Here is a 13,261-nt window from a genome sequence, read left to right on the forward strand (position 1 = left end):
TAAAATGTGACCTTTTGAATTTGACCGAAGAAACAAACTTACGATTTGACTTTGGACTATGCAGTGCAAATACAGTGTAACAGTGTAAATGTATTTGTCGGAGAGCACACAGACACTGTGAATTCGTAAGAACTGTAAGCACAGTACGCGCTAATGCACTTATAAAGAAATCAATGCTAATGTTCCTGCTTTAAGATCATAAATCCTTACATACTGTAAGAACATTATGTCCCTTTCTTCTCTCAACAACTTCAATTAAGTCGTAAACTACAGCGCCAAAGCTGATAAAAAGATAAAAGAAATGCTTACACTCCCACAATTACAGAACGCTTGACCAATGGTGAAAACATAATGAGGAAGAATTCTAGCCCCCTAAATACCATATCATGTAATATTACACTATGTATACACAAAAGTATGTGGACAACCCTTCAAATTAGTGGATTCGGCTATTTTAGACACACCCGTTGATGACAGGTATATAAAATCGAGCACACAGCCATGCAATCTCCATAGACAAACACCGGCACTAGAATGGCCTTACGGAAGAGCTCAGTGACTTTCAATGTGGCATCGCCATAGGATGCCAACTTTCCAACAAGTCAGTTTGTCAAATTTCTGCCGTTATTGTGAAATGGAAATATATATGAGGAACAACGTCTCAGTCGCGAAGATAAAAGATAGAACAGCACACTCCGGTAAGACGAGGGGGGGGGTGGTTTGTGCATATTTGTAAACAACAGCTGGTGCACGAAATCTAAGGAAGTCTATAGTATCTTGTGATAAAATACAGACCACACTATTTGCCAAGAGAATTTTCAGCTATACTTTTCATGGCAGTTTATTTACCACCACAGACAGATATTGGCACTAAGACCGCACACAGTCAGCTGTATAAGCAAATAAGCAAACAGGAAACCGCTCACCCAGGTGCGGCGCTCCTAGTGGCCAGAGACTTTAATGCAGGAAAACTTAAATCAGTTCTAGCTAATTTCTATCGACATGTTAAATGTGCAACCTGAGGGGAAAAAATTCTAGATCACCTGTACTCCACACACAGAGATGCGTAAAAAGCTCTCCCTCGCCCTCCATCTGGTAAATCCGACCACAATTCTATCCTCCTGATTCCTGCTTACAAGGAAAATTAAAGCAGGAAGCACCAGTGACTCGGTCTATAAAAAAGTGGTCAGGTGAAGCAGATGCTAAACTCCAGGACTGTTTTGCTATCACAGACTGGAACATGTTCCGGGATTCTTCCGATGGCATTGAGGAGTACACCACATCAGTCACTGGCTTTATCAATAAGTGCATCGTCCCCACAGTGACTGTACGTACATACCCCAACCGGAAGCCATGGATTTCAGGCAACTTTCGCACTGACCTAAAGGGTAGAGCTGCTGCTTTCAAGTTGCGGGACTCTAACCCGGAAGCTTAAAGGAAATCCTGCTATGCCCTCCGACGAACCATCAAATAGACAAAGCATCAATACAGGGATAAGATTGAATCGTACTACACCGGCTCCGACGCTCGTCTTATGTGGCAGGGCTTGCAAACTATTACAGACTAGAAAAGGAAGCACAGCCGCAAGCTGCCCAGTGACACAAGCCTACCAGACGAGCTAAATCACTTCGAGGCAAGCAACACTGAGGCATGCATGAGAGCATCAGCTGTTCCAGACGACTGCGTGATCACGCTCTCCGTAGCCGACGTGAGTAAGACCTTTCAACAGGTCAACATTCACAAGGCTGCGGGGCCAGACGGATAAACCAGGACGTGTGCTCTGGGCTTGTGCTGATCAACTGGCAGGTGTCTTCACTGACATTTTCAACATGCCCCTGGTTGAGTCTGTAATACCAACATGTTTCAAGCAGACCACCATAGTCTCTGTGCCCAATAACACAAAGGCAATCTGTCTAAATGACTACAGACCCGTAGCACTCACGTCCTTGGCCATGAAGTTCTTTGAAAGGCTGGTAATGGTTCACATCAACACCATTATCCCAGAAACCCTAGACCCACTCCAATTTGCATACCGCCCAAACAGATCCACAGATGATGCAATCTCTATTGCACTCCACACTGCTCTTTCCCACCTGGACAAAAGGAACACCTACGTGAGAATGCTATTCATTGACTACAGCTCAGCGCTCAACACCATAGTACCCTCAAAGCTCATCACTAAGCTAAGGGTCCTGGGACTAAACACCTCCCTCTGCAAATGGATCCTGAACTTCCTGACGGGCCGCCCCCAGGTGGTGAGGGTAGGTAGCAACACATCTGCCATGCTGATCCTCAACACTGGAGCCCCTCAGGAGTGCGTGCTCAGTCCCCTCCTATACTCCCTGTTCACCCACGACTGCATGGCCAGGCATGACTCCAACACCATCATTAAGTTTGCAGACGACACAACAGTGGTAGGCCTGATCACCGACAACGACGAGACAGCCTATAGGGAGGAGGTCAGAGACCTGGCCATGTGGTGCCATGACAACAACCTATCCCTCAACGTAACCAAGACTAAGGAGATGATTGTGGACTACAGGAAAAGGAGGACCAAGCACGCCCCCATTCTCATTGCGGGGCTGTAGGGGAGCAGGTTGAGAGCTTCAAGTTCCTTGGTGTCCACATCACCAACAAACTAGAATGGTACAAACACACCAAGACAGTCGTGAAGAGGGCACGACAAAGCCTATTCCCCCTCAGGAAACTAAAAAGATTTGTCATGGGTCCTCAGATCCTCAAAAGGTTCTACAGCTGCAACATCGGGAGCATCCTGACTGGTTGCATCACTGCCTGGTACGGCAATTGCTCGGCCTCCGACCGCAAGGCACTACAGAGGGTAGTGCGTACGGCCCAGTACATAACTGGGGCTAAGCTGCCTGCCATCCAGGACCTCTACACCAGGCGGTGTCAGAGGAAGGCCCCAAAAATTGTCAAAGACCCCAGCCACCCCAGTCATAGACTGTTCTCTCTACTACCGCATGGCAAGCGGTACCGGAGTGCCAAGTCTAGGACAAAAAGGCTTCTCAGCAGTTTTTACCCCCAAGACATAATACTCCTAAACAGGTAATCAAATTGCTACCCGGACTATTTGCATTGTGTGCCCCCCAACCCCTCTTCTACGCTGCTGATACTCTCTGTTTATCATATATGCATAGTCACTTTAACTATACATTCATGTACATACTGCCTCAATTGGCCCAACCAACCAGTGCCCCCACACATTGGCTAACCGGGCTATCTGAATTGTGTCCCGCCACCCACCACCCGCCAACCCCTATTTTACCCTACTGCTACTCTTTGTGTATCACATATGCATAGTCACTTTAACCATATCTACATGTACATACTACCTCAATCAGCCCTACTAACCGGTGCCTGTATAGAGCCTCGCTACTGTTATAGCCTCGCTACTGTATATAGCATAGCTACTGTTATTTTTCACTGTCTTTTTTACTGTTGTTTTTATTTCTTTACTCACCTATTGTTCACCTAATACCTTTTTTGCACTGTTGGTTAGAGCCTGTAAGTAAGCATTTCACTGTAAGGTTGTATTCAGCGCACGTGACAAATAAACTTTGATTTGATTTGTTTTGACCATCTGGCAGTCCAACGGACAAATCTGGGTTTGGCGGATGCCAGTAGAACGCTACCTGCCCCAATGCATACTGCCAACTGTAAAGTTTGGTGGAGGACGAATAATTGTCTGGAGCTGTTTTTCATGGTTCTGGCTAGCCCCCTTAGTTCCAGGAAAGGGAAATCTTAACGCTACAGCCAGGGCGACCTGTCATTCAGGGCTGTTTTGAGCCCCATCTGTTTAGCAAAAAAAGATATATATACAGTATATACAGTACCAGTCAAAAGTTTGGACAGACCTACTCATTGAAGGGTTTTTCTTTATTTTGACTATTTTCTACATTGTAAAATAATAGTGAAGATATCAACACTATGTAGTAACCAAAAAGTGTTAAATCAAATTCTTCAAAGTAGCATCCCTTTGCTTTGACAGCTTTGCTCACTCTTGACATTCTCTCAACCAGCTTAACCTGGAAGGCTTTTCCAACTGTCTAAAAGGACTTCCCACATAAGCTGAGCACTTGTTGGCTGCTTTTCCTTCACTCTGTGGTCCAACTCATCCCGAACCATCTCAATTGGGTTGAGGTTGAGTGATTGTGGAGGCCAGGTCATCTTATGCAGCACTCTATCACTCTCCTTCTTGGTCAAATAGCCCTTACACAACATGGAGGTGTGTTGGGTCATTGTCCTGTTGAAAATCATAGGATAGTCCCACTGCAGAATTCTGTGATTGTCATGTTGGTTAAGTGTGCCTAGAATTCTAAATCACTGACAGTGTCACCAGCAAAGCACCCCCACACCATCACACCTCCTCCTCCGCCATGCTTCACGGTGGGAACTACACATGCAGAGATCATCCGTTCACCTACTCTGCGTCTCACAAAGACACGGCTGTTGGAACCAAAAATGTCAAATTTGGACTCATCAGACCACATTTCCACCGGTCTAATGTCCATTGCTCGTGTTTCTTGCCCAAGCAAGTCTCTTCTTATTATTGGTGTCCTTTAAAAGTAATTTCTTTGCAGCAATTCGACCATGAAGGCCTGATTCACGTATTCTCCTTTGAACAGTTGATGATGAGATGTGGGCTTCAAATTCTGAGGCTTGTAACTCTAATGAGCTTATCCTCTGCAGCAGAGGTAACTCTGGGTCTTCCTTTCCTGTGGCGGTCATCATGAGAGCCAGTTTCATCATAGTGCTTGATGGTTTTTGCGACTGCACTTGAAGAAATATTAAAAGTTCTTGAAATGTTCCATATTGACTGACTTTTATGTCTTAAAGTCGCCAAACCCACTGGCTCCCAGGTCATCTACAAGTCTTTGCTAGGTAAAGCCCCGCCTTATCTCAGCTCACTGGTCACCATAGCAGCACCCACCCATAGCACGCGCTCCAGCAGGTATATTTCACTGGTCACCCCCAAAGCCAATTGCTCCTTTGGCCGCCTTTCCTTCCAGTTCTCTGCTGCCAATGACTGGAATGAACTGCAAAAATCACTGAAGCTGTAGACTAATATCTCCCTCACTAACTTTAAGCACCAGCTGTCAGAGCAGCTCACAGATCACTACACCTGTACATAGCCCATCTGTAAATAGCCCATCCAACTACCTCATCCCCATACTGTATTTATTTATTTATCCTGCTCCTTTGCACCCCAGTATCTCTACTTGCACATTCATCTTTTGCACATCTATCACTCCAGTGTTTAATTTCTATATTGTAATTACTTCGCCATCATGGCCTATTTATTGCCTTATCTCCATTATCTTACCTAATTTGCACACACTGTATATAGACTTTTCCTACTGTATTATGGACTGTATGTTTGTTTATTCCATGTGTAACTCTGTGTTGTTGTATGGTTCAAACTGCTTTGCTTTATCTTGGCCAGGTCGCAGTTGTAAATGAGAACTTGTTCTCAACTTGCCTATCTGGTTAAATAAAGGTGAAATAAAATAAATTAAAAAATGATGGTGGCAGCATCATGCTGTGGGGATCTTTTTCAGCTGCAGGGACTGGTAGACTAGTCAGAATTGAAGGAAAGATGAACGGAGCAAAGTACGGAGAGATCCTTGATGAAAACTTGCTCCAGAGAGCTCAGGACCGCAACGTGGGGCGAAGGTTCCCCTTCCAACAAGACAACAACACTAAGCACACAATGCAGGAGTGGCTTCGGGACAACTCTCTGAATGTCCTTGAGTGGCCCAGCCAGAGCCTGGACTTGAACCCGATCGAACATCTCTGGAGAGACCTGAAAATAGCTGGGCATCGACGCTCCCCATCCAACCTGACAGAGGATGAGGATCTGCAGAGAATAACGGGAGAGTCTCCCCAAATACAGGTGTGCCAAGCTTGTAGCGTCATACCCAAGAAGACTCGTTGCTGTAATCGCTGCCAAAGGTGCTTCAACAAAGTACTGAGTAAATTTGACCCGATTCAGGAAACTAGGCGTATGTTGCAAGTCACGACTTCACAAGAGAGCGGTTTGGCTGACACGTGAACTTTCATGTGGCTTAATATCATTCCTGTATGCCATCTGTAAATACGAATACAGTTGCTAAATTACGAGCCTAGTTGGTTTAGCCACAGAAAAAGTGAGCAACCTTCGCGCTAGCCATGATTGGCTGAGATAATGAGTGGGCTGGACATGCCGAGAGATGAGTTTGGTTTGGTCTGCGATATAGCACGTCTGTCTATTGGAGCTGGTCAGTATGTCTAGATATTTGTGTCGAACACAGATTTTTAAAGTTTTTGTTAGTTTGAGGGGCCAGTTATAATAAAGTACATTTTCAAGGACAGACTTCTGGCATTTACATGAATCAGCCCAATGTCGCAGCTGCGGGATTTCACATCAGATGGACTCTCTAATACAAGCATACTATGCTCAGTTGGTAACCCCTTTTTTGAAAATACCATAGGTGTCACACCCTGATCTGTTTCACATATCTTTGTGCTTGTCTCCACCCCCCTCCAGGTGTCGCCCATCTTCCCCATTATCCCCAGTGTATTTATACCTGTGTTCTCTGTTTGTCTGTTGCCAGTTAGTCTTGTCTTGTCAGGTCTTACCAACGTGTTTCCCATCTCCCTGCGTTCTCAAGTTCTGTTTCCTAGTTTCCCCGGTTCTGACCATTCTGCCTGTCCTGACCCCGAGCCTGCCGGCCTGTTCTGTACTTTTTTTGACTCTGCCCTGGATTACGGACCTCTGCCTGCATTTGACCTGTCTTTTGCCTGCTCCCTGTTTGGGTCAATACACATCTGTGACTCTAGCTGTCTGCATCTGGGTCTTATCCTGAGTTATGATACTAGAACTAGCTTGAATTGGTATATACAATATTGTCTCAAACTTTACCATTGGGCCTATGCCTCGAGCGAGGACGTGGGTTAAAACAAGCGTCAATGATGGTTACCTGTTGCGGGCCTGCAGTATGATGATAATGCTGATACTTTAGTTGGGATTACCTGAGCAGGACTTGGGGTGTTGATAAGTCAAGGTCAGGGTCCAGGCTCCAAGATGAATTCTCTGTTTCTACTCTGTAGAACATCTTCTGTTTCCAAAAGGTCAAAGTTATCCACAAAAGTAACTCCAACAGAGCTATAGTGCCAGCAACCTACTGATTTTTCGCTACCATGACTCAGTGATGCCACTGGGGCTGAAATAATTGGATGTTTATTGGAGTCATTCAGAGTTCCAATCAGTTCGATAAAATCCAAATTCAGCTGTTCCGAGCTAGCCATCCTAATGTCATTAGATCCTACATGGACTACGACAGCGACAGCCCCTGTGTTCTGGAGTAGAACGGTAGGAATCAGCCTATTGATGTCCTGTACCCGAGCCCCAGGATAGCACAGGGTTTTTACCTCAGGAACCAAGATGTTTCTCACCATAGAGCTGCCGATGATAACGGCTGGTGAGATGGCAGAGGAGAAATGTTCGTTTTTGTGCCTGGAGCCGTCCGCAAAACCAAATGTGGCTGATGGAGGACCCAGTGTGTCAGACATCCTCGAGGTCCGGTGAGAGGAGGAGCGCAGCGGATCCATGTCCGAGTCCCCCCCCCCCCCCCCCCCCCCGGAATTTCGAGGATCCAAGTCTGAGGAAAAATCCGAGACAGAATCCCCCTGGGAAGGAGTCTGGATAGGAGCCGAGCTTCCCAACACCAAAAAAGCTCCACTCGCCACATGCAGCTTCCCTCCATTTGGCCTACAGTGGGTGACACACTTCTATGGCCGGGCAGCAGGATTGGTGACAGTATCATCCGCTAAATCCACCATAAGCGATCCGGAACTCCGGTCGGTCAACATTGTCCCAAAAGCGAGCGTAGTAAATACACCTCCTACAGCGCATGAAGCTGGCTTTTTCCTCTGAACGGGGAAGCTTCCATGAGAAGAGACATAGCAACTCAATCTGTGTTGCAGAGATAGCAATTTACAGACACAGTAAAAAACATATGTATTTATCCGGACCTATGCAGGCCGTTGGTTAATACACCCGATACAAATCTTTAAATGAAACGAAATAGACTCTAGGCTGTTACACTTAACTTTTTGGATGAGAAAATGCAACAAACAGCACAGTGACATTGCGGAAGTCTGTGACCACAACACCATAATACATTAAGACATGAATCATTCGTCTCTATAAATAAACAAAATATATGACATTGTAAACAATAGACAATTAGCAAGGCCATAGTGAACCATTGAGGAGACATCTCTATCACTTTAAAGTGCCAATAGCTGAATTACAGCCATCGACCTTAGCCCCAGGAATGTCATTGAGGGCATTACATGCTGTTTAAGTGCTGTTATATGGTGACGCCTATCCTCAGAGGGATCAACCTCTGGTTTAATAGGCAGCTAGAATGTACAGCCTAACACAGGTAGAACTATTTTGCGTTTCATGTAGAACCCTCTGTGGACAGGGTTTTGAAAGGAACTTTGAAGGGTTCTACCTGGAACCAAAAGGGTTCTTCAAAGGGTTCTCCTATGGGGACAGCCGATCAACCTTTTTATCTAAGAGTGCCGATCGGCAGGGTTTACAGTTTTGGACTATGTTATTTGTTCCATTGCGCCTGCCAAACTCAATCAAGCACAGATTAAGTATTTGAAATGGTTTCAAATAGTGTTTGAACCCAGGTCCGTTAGACATTGGTTAATTTTATGTTTTGTTATCATAGGATAAGCAGGCCAGTGTCTGGTAGAATGTAAATGAACTCTGGACTTTAGTGCCTGCCAGATATCGTATATGTGATTTAAGTTTTATATTATAATAAAAAATAATACCTGGGGTTTATATAGCACATTTCAATGACTCTATATGTGATTTGTCCTGCCCTCTTTTTAAAACACGGGCTTTAGTACAAAGGGGGAAAGAGGACATGTGAACTGTCGTCTATGGAGACACTGACTGTTATGTAACAAGCATGGGTGGCGCTTGGAGCGCTGGGACAGGGAGAGAGGGATTATAAAGATTTATAATATTCACCAGACTAGACTAGACTAGAAAGAGAGAGAGAGAGCGAGAGAGACAGAGAGGCTATATCAGATGGAGGTGAGAGGTGGATAGGGGTACACAAAGAAAGCTGAATGAATGACTCAGTAAACTAGAGTTACGTATGTGTCTCTCAAAGCTTGTCAATATTATGTCTGATTAGGACTTGTTTTATGGGCTACCATTGCTTTGCGGAGTATTACAACCAGCTGTCGGAGCTAGAAAAGATGGAAAACAACAAAGCAATGTGTTTATTTCACTTATCTGTTTGGTTACATATGATTTGGCTTTGGTCCTTCTCCTGCATCAGAACCAAGAAATAGAATTATAAGATTAGAATTAAGTGACATTTCCATTCAAAGCAAAGTTTAGAACCAAAGTGTACAACTCATCGAATCAGAATTAGAAGAACAGACAAGTGACCGGCTTATTGTGTGTACCATTTGGAATGTTCAATTAATTTATGCGTATCCTACTGTTACGAAACCAATAACCAGCCTATGGATATTGTTGCACTTGCTTGTCTACGGATCCTAGGAAACCTTACCTTGGTCCAGGGCCAGCTCTGTCTCTCTTGACCTCTTGGTCGTCCAGCACAAGCAGATTATAATTTGTTCAGATAATGACGAAACATAAATATATATGAAAAGGAAAAATATCAAAGGCATGCCCAAAATAAAAGACTCAAAAACAACCAAAAGGCATCATTGCCACCAAACCAACCCTATGTGTAGACTGCTGTTACTACATTCCACGCCCACTGTCATTGAGGCTGCTAGCGCTGTCTGGCCCACACTCCAGCACAGAAGGTGGAGGTAATGCACCAACATTGGATGTCCACTACCAAAAAGCCCCACCGAAGAAGGAGGCTGCTAGCTAGCTAGGGGACACCGGTATACATTGTTCTTTGCCCCAGCCTGCCGAGCACTGCTTTCCCCTCAGTTCTGTTAATGTTACAGAGATGGAAGTAGCTAGCTAGTGAAGCCAACCCAACTCTTGCTTGGAAGTGATTACCCCCACCGTAACGTTAAAATAACTGCAGAAAAGCAGAGCTCGGCAGGTGGGGGGCGAAAGACACTGTGTGACTGTGTCCTAGCTAGCTAGCAGCCTCAATGGTAGTGGCGGTGTGCAGATAGACCCTTCTCAACCAACCAGCAACCTCACGACTCTCCAAGCTGGCACTCTGACTGACACCCATCTTAATTGGCAGCACCTGATGTGCTTATCAAGCCTTGGCTCAGCACCTAGACCCAGTGGCTGCCACATGGGGGATGGAGTGTGGAAGTGTATCCTGGAAAGTGTGTGTATGACCTCACACTAACCATTCCCTTATATCATAACAATACCATAGATAAGCATGCGACCTGACCAGGAAAAACTCTTATAGCCTTTAACTAGGGTGAGGAAAAAGTCCCTGTCCTTTGGTAAACAACTATAACCATTATATGTCCCAGACAGTCACCAAGGGCCAGAGTATCTGCTGGCCCGCGTCCCCACCTCTCCCTCTACAAGCAGCTCAGATAAGTTGACAAGACTCTGACCATACCTGTTCTGTGAGCTGCCAATCATAGGACAATGTGGGATGGACCTGATTGGTAGAACATGAAGTCAAACTGAAAGAAATCTGATTGTAACAAGAATATACTCTACTCCACGTGTCTTCTATGCACTCTATTTCTATCTGCTATATTATTATGGAGTGCTAACTTCAGTCCAGCCAGCAGACAACTCAAAGCACTTCCCTTTGTCATATACTCAAGGCTCTTCCCTTTGTCATGTACCTGTTCAAGTTGTCCCACACAGAGCACAGAACATCTACAACCTACTACCAGGCACCACACTACCTATATTAAACCCCGGTTATTGTTAGCGTACCGGTTCTTACCATATCTCAATGGTTGCCAGAGACGGCATGAACTGGCAGGGACAGTGTAGATTGCGTAATATGTGAGTAATAACAGGCGCACATCCCTGCTCCTTCACTGAGTGTACTGTACTGTACCGAACGTAGAGGCAATGTCCCAAATGGAACCCTATTCCCTACACAGTGGGAATGGGCCCAGGTCAAAAGTAGTGCACTATGTAGGGAATAGCGTGCCATTTGGGACGGACCTACCATTTTGTCACTCTGCATCCCAAGGCCGTCGAACCTAACAAAATAGGTCCAAATGATTAATAGGACATTATTACAGATATGTGGTTGCCATCCAGAACTCACATAACATCATAAACCCACATGAACGTCCCTCGGAGAGACAAAGTACACCCACAGTGAACATGTAACAGTTGCCTAAAGTTTTTTCCTGGTCAGGTAAGTGTTCACGGAAAACTTCAGGCCCTTGAAACCTTTTCTCAATAGGGGGTGCTGTTGGCACTTTGTAATAATTTCGTTCCCAAATTAAACTGCCTCGTACTCAATTCTTGCTCGTACAATATGCATATTATTATTACTATTGGATAGAAAACACTCTCTAGTTTCTAAAACCGTTTGAATTATATCTGTCAGTAAAACAGAACTGGAGCTAGAGCAATTTTCCTATGAGGATGTGAGAATGCAGAATTCTGCTGGCTGTTCTGAGATCCGTTTATAAATCTGCCTGTCTTCTATTGGTTGAGATGCACTGCATACGCCTTCCCCTGGATGTCAGCGAATAGTGAGAATTGAAATGGTGTTTCTAGGCAGATCTGAGAGCTTATAAATGGCCTGGGAACGTGGGGTCCGGCCTTTGTTCACTTCGCTCTGACGCAGAAAGGACCTCTGGCTGTCGTTCTAGAATGCTCCCGTTATAGCCCTTAGATATATCCGGCTCTGTTTTTATTAGATATAGGTGTTAAAGACATCATAATGTTGTTATATTAAATCGAGTTATATCAGTTTATATCAGTTTATTGCGATTTTCGGATATTTATAAGTGCTGCGTTCTAGGGACTTGGGCACGTCTCGCCCACATGGCTAATGTTTACTGCTAATTCGAACGTTGAAGAGGACAATCTACAACCGAGCAACGATTCTTTTGGACAAAGGACACCTTGCCCAAGATTCTGATGGGAGTTCATCAAATAGTAAGAACTATATATGATGTTAATTCGTTGTTCTGTTGAAAAATGTCAAACTCATATGCCGCCATTAATCTCGGTGCGGTCTCGCTTTAACGCACGCTGTATGTTGTAGTAACGTTAATTTAAAAAATCTAACACAGCGATTGCATTAAGAACTAATGTATCTTTCATTTGCTGTCCAACCTGTATTTTTTAGTCAAGTTTAGGATTAGTTACTGATTAGACTAGGTGCCTCTCCCAAGATTTCTCCCGACATATTGTTGGCAGCTGGGCTACTTTTCTCATTGTATAACCACGATTTGTGCCGCTAAATATGCACATTTTCGAACAAACTCTATATGTATTGTGTAATATGATGTTATAGGACTGTCATCTGATGAAGTTTTGAGAAGGTTAGTGAGAAATGTAATATCTTTTGCTGGTTTATTCGCTATCGCTAACGTGCATGAATCAATGCTGCTGTGTGGTTGGCTATTGTAGTAAGCTAATATAATGCTATATTGTGTTTTCGCTGTAAAACACTTAAAAAATCTGAAATATTGGCTGGATTCACAAGATCTTTGTCTTTCATTTGCTGTACGCTGTGTATTTTTCAGAAATGTTTTATGATGAGTATTTAGGTAATACACGATGGTCTCTGTAGTTATTCTAGTTGCTTTGGTGAGAGTTGTGATGGTGGCTGCAATGGTAAACTATGATTTATACCTGAAATATGCACATTTTTCTAACAAAACATATGCTATACAATACATATGTTATCAGACTGTCATCTGATGAAGTTGTTTCTTGGTTAGTGGCTATTTATATCTTTATTTGGTCGAAATTGTGATAGCTACCTATGCAGGAAAAAAATGGTGGAAAAAAAGAGTTGTGTCTTTTGCTATCGTGGTTAGCTAATAGATTTACATATTGTGTCTTCCCTGTAAAACATTTTAAAAATCAGAAATGATGGCTGGATTCACAAGATGTGTATCTTTCATCTGGTGTCTTGGACTTGTGATTTAATGATATTTAGATGCTAGTATTTACTTGTGACGCTATGCTAGGCTATGCTAGGCTATGCTAGTCAGCTTTTTTACTGATGGGGGTGCTCCCGGATCCGGGATTGGGGTGAAATTGACTAATATAAATTGTTCCCAG

The sequence above is a fragment of the Salvelinus namaycush genome, chromosome 12 (genome assembly GCF_016432855.1).
Source record: "Salvelinus namaycush isolate Seneca chromosome 12, SaNama_1.0, whole genome shotgun sequence".
Taxonomy (NCBI): Eukaryota; Metazoa; Chordata; class Actinopteri; order Salmoniformes; family Salmonidae; genus Salvelinus; species Salvelinus namaycush.